Below are 10,474 nucleotides of genomic sequence, written 5' to 3' on the forward strand. Positions count from 1 at the left end.
TCGTACCATGACTCGAGCAAAACTGAACCACAACGCAACCATGAATGTTTATAATCAAGAAATAAAAAAGTAAAATGAACCACGAAAATGTAGCGAACGTTTTCATCAAACGACGGACTGTTCGTCGGAGCATTCTCTTTAAGAACGAGAACTAAACGTACTGTAACGATTTTAAATTTTGTGCTAAGGACTGAAGACTTTCAGTTTCTTTTTTTCTATTATACTAACAATAAGCGCCAAATTTGAAGCAATTTACTTTTTCTTAAACGCAGTTTGGTATCATTCTAAAAGAAAACTAGACTATTCTTTTACCTTAAGATTTTAGAGACGCAATTTGTACTTCACCGGGCAAGTTGGCCGTGCGGTTAGGGGCGCGCAACTGTGAGCTTGCATCCGGGAGATAGTGGGTTCGAACCCCGCTGTCGGCAGCCCTGAAGATAGTTTTCCGTAGTTTCTCATTTCCACACTTGGCAAATGACTCCTTGGCTATATGGTTAACATGCTGGTCTTTGGTCAGAGGGTCGCTGATTCGATTCCCGGCCGTGTCGGGGATTTTAACCTTAACTGATTAATTCTAATGGCTCGGGGGCTGGGTGTGTGTGGTGTATTCAACATTAGAAATCATCCTAGGTAGGGCCCTCATCTTCAGACATGCAGGTCGCCTAATAGACCCGCCCCAGGCCTCTCCAGAGGCCATACGCCATTATTATTATTATTATTATTATTATTATTATTATTATTATTATTATTATTATTATTACCAGCAAATGCTGGGGCTATACCTTAAGAGCACGGCCGCTTCCTTACAACTCCTAGGCCTTTCCTATCCCATCTTTCCCATAAGACCTATCTGTGTCGGTGCGACGAAAAAAAATCCATTCATAGATATTTAAAATGTACAATGTCTTACTTTTTATTATTAAAACAAACTTTAACCTTTTTAGACTTTTCTTTGTACTCATTCATTATTGTTGAAAAAATGCTTAATAAAGAAACAGTTGATGTTCCCCAACAACCTTTCTTTCTTTCTTTCTTTCTTTCTTTCTTTCTTTCTTTCTTTCTTTCTCCGTTTACCCTCCAGGCTTGGTTTCTCTCAACTCAGCGAGGGATCCCACCTCTACCACCTCAAGGGCAGTGTCCTGGAGCATGAGACTTTGGATCAGGGGATACAACGGGTGAAAAGGACCAGTACCTCGCCCGGGCGACCTCACCTATGCTGAACAGGGGCCTTCTGGGGGATGGGAAAATCGGAAAGGATAGACAAGGAAGAGGGAAGGAAGCAGCCGTGGCCTTAATTTGGATACCATCCCGGCATTTGCATGGAGAAGTGGAGAAACCACGGAAAACCACTTCGAGGATGGCTGAGGTGTGAACCGAACCCCCACCTCTGTATTCAGTTGACCTCCCGAGGCTGAGTAGACCCCGTTCCAGCCATCGTACCACTTTTCAAATTTCGTGCCTGAGCTGGGAATCGAACCTGGGCCTCCGCGGGTGGCAGCTGATCACACTAACCCCTACACCTCAGAGGCAGACTCCAACAACTATTACTCATTCAAAACTGCATTTTAATGAGTGTTAAATTTCGACATTTTCCGGAGCCTTCCATCCCCCTTTTAAAAACTGTGAGTTAGAGAAAAAACAAACCAAACCCCATGGCGTAAGAGCCCCGAAGGGCAATGGCCTACCAAGCGACCGCTGCTCAGCCGGAAGGGTGCAGAATACGAGGCGTCGTGTGGTCAGCACGACGGATCTTCTCGGCCTTTATTCTTGGCTTTCTAGACCGGGGCCGCCATCTCACCGTCAGATAGCACCTCAATTTTAATCAAGTAGGCTGACTGGACTTCGAACGAGCCCTCAAATGCAGGTAAAAAACCCTTATCTGGCCGGGAATCGAAGCCGGCGCCTCCGGGTAAGAGGCAGGCACGCTACCCCTACACCGTGGTGTGAGTTAGAGAACCTCCACTAATTTTCAAAACCCGCATCCCTTAGGCAGTAACTGGCTCGATTGGTGTTTCCTTGTACCCTCCAGATTATTCCATTAATGGGCTCGTCCCGAACTACTCGAGGAGCGACGTTTCGAGTCACAATTTCTGGTCCAGCAAAAGAATTTTCTTGTTAAAAAACTCATCACAGACCCATGTGTTGCGGGTCGGTATGCTTGACAGGCTGTAGAATGGCTACTGTCGTCAAGTTCTCCTGATAGCGTACAGGTATAATTTGGGAGCACAATGGGATAATGATGGATGTGGGCTTAGAAAACGAAGTCTCGCATTCACAGAAACTGACGTGAAACAATAGTATTACTGACCAAGGGACTGCGTCTATAGCATAATACTGAATCAATGATGCTTTTAGTCCAAAGGGGTCCAAAATCCAAGTCATCGGCCCCTCATAATGGTACTTATCGCTAGAAAAGTAGAACCATTATATTTGTCATGTTGCGGCACTAATCAAAAGTAGCGCAGACTCGCGGCATTCCACACAGTATGGTACTAATCACAGGTAATGAAATTCGCACATGTAATACAGACCTATGGTGTTTCGCACATTGCGGCGCCATTTACAGGCAACGCAAACCTAAGTGTACTAACCACAGGGACCCGCACTATCTCGTGGTGTTCCTCATATAGTGGGTACTAAACATAGGCAAGGCAGAACCATGGTGTCGCTCCTAAAGTGGTACTAATCACAAACCTATTGTGTACCTAACAGAGTGGTAGTACGCGCAAGTAAAAGCGACCCATGGTGTTCCTCGCGTGGTGGTACTAATCACAAGTAGTTTCATGGTTCTAATATAATCATCCCTTCGTCACCCCTTTTATTCGCCTCTTACGACAGGCAGGAGATACCGTGGGTGTATTCTTCGTCTGCGCCCCTCACCCACATATACCCAGTAATTGACGGTCGTAGGAGAATAATAATGTTATTGTATTTTCGTCCCACTAACTCCTTTTATGATTTTCGGAGGCGCCGAGGTGCCGTAATTTAGTACCGCAGGAGTTCTTCATCGTGCCAGTAAATCTACCGACACGAGGCTGACGTATTTGAACACGTTCAAATACCACCGGAGTGACAAGGAGAGGCCAGACCGTGCGTCCAACCAGCTTCAATATACCTCTCGGGGAACACTCGACAGTAACTCGTGTATAAGGATTTAGGTCAATACGCTTTCGTTTTCGGAAAAACTGAGATCATATATCATGACGCAGGATCCGCTTTGGACAAGGTAATGGTGATAGAATATTAAAGGGTAAACTAATTTTACTGAAAAATGTCAGGTCCGCAACCTAATCATTTCCGAAAAATTGATGAATCCCCGATTCCAATGCAGCGCTTATGTACTTGGAGCGGTAGCCGAGAGGTCACCATACGTGAGTTCGTAGCAGCTATATTTTTTGCACAAAATAAATTATTATTTTAGAGAGAGTGAAGATAAAAATGCGAACAAAAATATTATGCAGTATTATGCAAAGAGCATCCTATGTCATGATATTTGACCTCAATTTTTTCGAAAACGAAAGCCTATTGACCGAACCCTTATAGACAAGTTACTGTCGAGTGTCCCCCAAGAGGTACACTGAAGCTCGTTGAAATCGGTTGGATGCACGGTCTGCCAATTTGGGGTCAGAAAGCCAGCGCCTCAATCGTTTGGCCACTTAGCGCGGATGTGATAAGAAATGTATGAAGTGTGCTGTTGGCGTCCGCCTCTGTAGTGTAGTGGTTAGTGTTATTAGCTGCCACCCCCAGAGGCCCGGGTTCGATTCCCGGCTCTGCCACGAAACGAGGGCTGGAACGGGGTCCACTCAGCCTCGGGAGATTAACTGAGTATTTGGGGGGGGGGGAGTCGATTCCCTCTTCAGCCATCCTGAAGTGGTTTTCCTCCAGGCAAATGCCGGGATGGCATGCCCCACCAAGGCTCCTGTTCAGCGCAACAGGTGAGGCCGCTCGGGCGAGGTACTGGTCATCCTCCTCAGTTGTATCCCCGACCCAGGACACTGCCCTTGAGGCGGCAGAGGTGGGATCCCTCGTTGAGTCCGAGGAAGAAACCTACCCTGGAGGATAAACAGATCAAGGAAGAAGAATAAGAAGAAGTACTGTTGGCTTGTTAAGTGGTTTACGTGACATCAGTGCACGTAGTGGGGTGGCTGGGCGAACGTCTTACGTGCTGATGTTCTACTCATCTCATCACCAGGTATGATAGGTGGTAAAGGGCACTTGTTCGCACGAATCTTTTCCCGCTAAGGCTAGGGGCGTTATAATACACCCACGGTATCCCCTGTCTGTCTTACGAGGCCCCAGGCTCTCTTAACTCTGGAGCGTAGTTTGGTGACCATGGGGCCCTTAGCTGGGTCTTGGCATTGCTTCCATTTTTGCCAGGCTACTCATTTTCATCTATCCCATCCGACTTTCCTTGTTCAATTCTTGTTCTCGTCCTTCGTGGCCTTGTCTTTTTTTGGCCGATACCTTCATTTTTCGAAGTGTCGGATCCCTTCCATCCATTATTTCTCTCTGATTAGTGTTATTTAGAGGATGACTGCCCAGTTGTACTTTCTCTTCAAACAGTAATCTCCACATAATTCATTTCTTAATCCGGAGGTTCACTTTTCTCAGGAGCCACAATGGCTGCTTGAAAGCTACAGAGAAGACTGGAGAAAAGTAGGTTTATTCTACGAAAAACGAAAATTCAAGCAATTTCCTCAATTGTGCCGAAAGTTGAAGAGCTAAAAGGCCCGGGAAATGTTTCAAATATTGAGTCTTGGATAGCTCTATAAGATTTTTTTTTTTAAATTCGAAATATCACTTCCGACCTAAATGCATTTCCAGAAAAACAGCCTTAGAATAGCTTGTTTATTGACACGTTTTCTTTTTTATTCATATCCTAGTCAAATTAATATGTATACATAATTATTTGTTTTTAATACCCACACACAAAGTGTAGTTATAAAGGCTTAAGTGAAACTCTGCATGGACTCGCATCAGCGTTCGTAGTGGTAGGAAAAAAAAAAAAAAGGCAAATGCAAATCTAATCGACCGGATATCTATGATTGAGAGAAGGATTGTAATTTTTATTAACGAATAAAATATATATTCTCATACTTTAAGTACCTAGAATCCGTAGCCCATATCCCTAGAACGTTTTCAACATAGTTGCTTGCGTTAAGGGCTAAAACTGGATTTTTAGAGCATTATGGCACGAAATACCTCAATTTCAGCCTCAAATTTCTAATTTGTTATCATATTTATTAATGTATTATTAATTATATTTTTTTTTTCTGTTGCTACAAATTCTTTACAGTCGAAAGAAAAGTGTGTCTCAAAAGTTAAAATCTTCTGACTAAATGTTACTTTATGAGCTTTAAATTTTTCAAATAGGACTATTTCTTAATTTAGTATAAACTTCTCCATAGTTGATGTTAAAAGGTTAGAGTAGTTTGGTTGTCTTGGAATTCGAAATTTTCGAGTGATAAGCGTGTCAATGGACAGAGGGAAAGGAAGAATTTCGTTGGGGTGGGCGGGAGGTTGGAATAACAAGTACTTAAGTAATGGTTAATTTAAAATGTAGCTTTTATTAGTAAAAACAAAGCAAATTGAAAATGTTTCATATACATAAAAATAAAGGGCATTTTAGCGACATGCAACTACAATATTTCTTTGAAGAGAAAGGGACTGGTCGTTGTATGAAGTTTAAATCTGGGATCCATTCCTAGTATAGAGCACGGTTAGGGTTTGGAACGCCGTGGAGTGGATCGACCACTGCTAGTAGATGTAATGCATTTCTGCTTTGGAGTTGAAGTAGTAGAAAAGGACGTAGGAGAAAGAAGTTTATTAGTGCTGCCAATAGGAGACTTCTTCAAGGAAGGACTTCGAGATGGTGACGCGTAGCTGCAGCTCTCATCGCCCGGCGCATTGATGTTCAGACGTCTCGTGACGTTCTTGTCGCGTTTGACGGGTCGAGAGTTTCCTTCAGAGTCTCTGTGATACCTCGTGCGAGAGGTGGAAGTTTCTTCAAACGTTATTGACCCTGCTGCTCCGTGGATTACGAACACATCGATGCAGGGAGATCCCTTGTTCACTCCGTTTAAGCTCATGGTGAGTTTGTAGGTGTAAACTTGCTGCAGGATATCGGAGACAGTACAGAACCTGTTGAGAGAAAGAAGGCAGTCATGACAACAGGAATATAGGCTAATTCAAGTGTGTTAAATTTTTAGTTTTCAAAATTTGTGGGCAACGTGGGGAAGAAAGGAAGAACATCACTATAGATATGACTAATACTGGCAGGTCGCCATGTGGTTTTCTAGGGAAGTGTTGAAATTAAAAGTATTTCAGCCTTGTTCAAGCATTTTTTGCCAATAAGACTTATTTAGTTGAAAATCAAACCTTAAAGTCTATACCGAAAACTTTTGTATTCTCACTTCCGTACAAATTTTAGATTTGTCTGCGTGGTGCAGTCTTTAGTGCATTTGCTACTGGAGGTTGCGAGTTCGAATCTTTCGCTTTGTTTTTCAATGTTATGTTGTAGTACAGTATTTACTTTTGTAGAATACATCAAGTACTTTATTATGTGCAGTCTCGTATTTACAATATTAATAAATATTTGTCCAATTTTTATTGTTCGTTTGACTGGATCGCTTGAACTTTACACAACGAGTAAAATTCACAACACGTTCAAGCGACAAAGATGAATAACGGTGTAAAGTATTTCAAATACCTCGGAAACAAGAGACCACAGGGAATGAATTTTTAAGCAAATAAGGAACACACGAGTAAAAAAACAATTCTAGCCCTTCAGGCAAGGAAATGAAGGTTTACAATATGCTAGGGACATCAGCTAGGAGTTTTAGGTAAATAAAACAGTCAAGAATGAAGATATTTTCTTTCACTCATTTCTAAAAATTACAATGTTTTCCCTAATCATCGTTATTCGGTGGATTGGATTAGCAGTTTGCCCTTTTGTTTTAAAGAACTACGAGCGCTAATGTCACTGCACATTACAAAAATTAAACAAAGAAATCAAGAACTCTAGGGTACTGAACCAAGGAACACCATTATAGAAAGATTTATATAGAGAAAGTAACTTACGTAGGATTTGAATATAAAAAAAAAAAAAAAAAGGCGAGTAAAGATATCGGTGATTTTAGGTCGCTTTTTCCGGAACTGCATTTAGGTCGGAAGGGATTTTAGAGTATATTTGTTTTAGTTTGACAGAGCTATCCAAGACAATTTGAAAATTTTGCGGGCCTTTCAGCGATCAACTTTTGCCACAATTGAGGAAATACTTAGTCGTACATTTTTCGTAGTATGGAGACCCTTTTGTCTGCTGACCAAGGTGGGACTAATTCGAAGACTGCAGTTCCCAACGTCAGTGCACTAGCGATGGGTGTTGAAACGATACATTTTTAAAGAAAACACGGCTCGTTGGCAAAAACTGTCGAACAAAGCCAAAACATCTTAACGAAGGGAAAATTCTCAAAATTTGCAAGGTAAGTTTTGTATGAAGAGTGCATCTTGATGAATAGGAATTATAAATTTTAGAGAGATTAGAAGTCTGCGGGACTGAGAAAGTTGAATGTACGAATACCGTTAGTTAGTTTAAAACCACTAACAGTTACAATAGTAGTAATAAGTGCATATAAGATGTACGTCCTGAATGTGCAGTCTCTTGGAAAGGAATTTAAATACGAGCGCATTTTATCGTACTAGGTTCTTGTACATACAATTTATTCTGGAATATGTAAACCGAAGGTTGAACACGAAAAGTTTGTTTTAAACAATTGCCATAGAATATTTTTACAAAGTAAAGAACCGATTAAGTGCTGGACCTTGAAACCTTGGCCCCTGCTATATATTTACACTAAATTTAGGGTACAGTGTCTTTCAAATCGTGACTACCAACAGCTCTCCCACTGTTTAATCTCGCAAAATGAAAGTCAAAATTTGAAAGTGGATAAATACTAGATTTAGTGTTGTCTTTAATACAGACAGTTTTTTCACCACTAAACAGATATACATGAATGCATGTAAATCTTACTACTTGACACGTTTGTTGCTCATTTAGTAACACACGAGCTTCGTAACAGTTGAAAAAGAGACGGAAATGCGTTTGCGGGAACTATAATATATTGTATTATTTGTTGTCCGGAATATCTATATATTCCCTTTAAATAGGAAATTTCATTTTCAAATTTAATTAGTACTGCGCAAAGAATAGGTATGAATGGTGAGCGCACATACCTGGGGAAGCATCTTGCGCCATGCCATTAAAGACATACAAGTTTCCAGTTTGGCGACTTTTCACTCTACACCGCTCGTTTTTCGATCACCACCTAACCGGCGAGTCATATCGTGAATAGACTATCATCTTTAGATTGCTCCAGGCCTTTTCGGTAGCACACTGCTGCAAATTACGGCGAAGTGGCACAGAGTGAATTTAGTAGAAAATATTACGCAATATGGTAAACATTGTTGCAAAATGAATGTAAGCGTAGCTACGGAATTTTAAATATTGAAATAACTCAGAACATTCCGCTTCAAATTCCGAAGAGTTGATTTTTTTTTTCTTTTTTTTTGGAATTTCATAACAAATGGACATTGACATTTAATATCAACAGAACAAACCATCTTTAACTTTGAAATCATGGATAAGATTAAAGACTTAAATTGGGGAGTTGTTCCCCCTCGTACTACACAACTATTTGAATTGTAAATGACCGTTGTTTTGAAGACAAAGGAATTGAAAAGATCTACTACATAGATCGGAAACCTAACCGATTTGACGAAAAAGAATTAGGTCTTTCTTCTGGACGAGTGATGTGGGAATCAAGGAGAAAAGTGTGGAGATCAATCGGGAAGAGATTACGGTAGCCGTTATGCTTAGTCGATTCATGTTCAAAGACGACAGGAACCGTGAAGCTAGATAGACAAGGAATGAAGAAAGACTTACTAACAATACAAGAAAACCGCTTGCACCAGCGATTGGTTCCTATTTGACGTGTGAAATACAATGTTTGAAGTTTTAAACAGAACGAAACTGTCTCTTAGTGCGAGAAATTTTTATAGTTTGATATAAAAAAAGAAGTTCGAAACTAGTCTCGTGTGTTATTTCGGGTGTTGATTTAAGTGCGTCTGCATTATCTACTAGTATGAAATGAAAATTTAGAATTAATTAAAAATCACCGGTATTAATATAGGAAATTATTTTACGACGCAATACCAAGCAACATACTTAGGGAAGTTGCACTATGTAAATAAATGTCACTGCCACTTGTATTTAAGTAATTTTAGTAATTACAAAAATAAGGTTAGAATATGCATATAAAACGCTTACAGAAACATTAACGTAATGGAAGTTTGGAAGATTTGCAAAACTGAACGTTGGAAGTTTTCTTAAGACAGATCACTAGATCAAACAATCGCAAATATCAGTTGATCAGGATAAACCGAAGAAATAAATAAGAATAGACGAAACAAAATTCGTACAGCAAGGGTTGAAGGGTCCCAAGCAGTTGGAACAGTTGAAAATTTTCTTATTCGCAAATCATTTAGAAATTTGACGTTTCCACTTCACTCCCCAAACGAAGACATTTCAGTTTATTCAAAACATTTGGGAGTTGACAATCGACAAAATTAATCTAAAACTCCCGACTATAAACCCGTTTAAATGTCTAAGACGTAGACAATGAATAGCACAGAAGCAAACTTATTACACTGTCTTAGGAATAGCGTAGTTCTCTACAAAGTCTGAATTCTATAGAAGTTACAATACTCTACTTTAAACTCACTTGTTCGCTGGCGTCCAAGGGTCCACGGGAGTAACTGCTGTAGGTCTAACATTCTCCACCGACTTTTATTCACAAACGGTGTGTGACGTATGATATGCGTGTTCGTCTCTTCCCCCATGTGATGTCAGGATGACTTCATCAACAGCCAATCAAAGCTCGACCAATGTTAGATGCACCCGACATCTATAGCCATCATTGATAAACGAAGACTTTGTTTACATCAAAGTACTATATTGTCATTCTCTGTGTATAACTTGGACATTTAAATTAATGAATTGGCTTAAACAACTTACCATATTAATATACATTTGTCTTATGGTTCGGGGCCATGCGAAAATCTGTGTAACGTTAAGCCACAAAACGTGTGTCGGAAGTATAACCATAGCAACCGTGCAGGCAGTGATGTAAGGTATGAATGGATGGCCATGACCGGGAGATAGCTGCCTCTGTGGATCAGTGGTAGAGTGTCGGCCACTGTCGGTGCGACGTAAGGCAAACTGTAAAAATGTTGACCCTATTTTCTGCACTACCACACTGAAATCATAAAGCACTCATGTTCGTTAGAATCAGAACATTGACTTCCTATCTCTAGTCTTGTGCGGTGCCGCGGCGTAGGGGGCAGCGCGTCCGCCTGTGATTCGGCGCCCCCGAGTTCGATTCCCGGCCGGGTCAGGGTTTTTTAATATCCCTGGCCT

At 40.9% G+C, this 10,474-nt stretch overlaps 1 long non-coding RNA gene across 1 annotated transcript; it reads right to left on the reverse strand.

Moving 5' to 3' along the window:
• Window positions 1-5,547: 5,547 nt before the first annotated feature.
• LOC137502967 (uncharacterized) lies at window positions 5,548-9,878 on the reverse strand. The gene is made up of 2 exons (XR_011018968.1): window positions 9,780-9,878; window positions 5,548-6,141 (listed from the first exon to the last, which is right to left on the reverse strand). It is a non-coding gene; the product is annotated as an uncharacterized lncRNA (long non-coding RNA).
• Window positions 9,879-10,474: the final 596 nt, after the last annotated feature.

The sequence above is a fragment of the Anabrus simplex genome, chromosome 14 (genome assembly GCF_040414725.1).
Source record: "Anabrus simplex isolate iqAnaSimp1 chromosome 14, ASM4041472v1, whole genome shotgun sequence".
In the NCBI taxonomy this organism is placed as follows: Eukaryota; Metazoa; Arthropoda; class Insecta; order Orthoptera; family Tettigoniidae; genus Anabrus; species Anabrus simplex.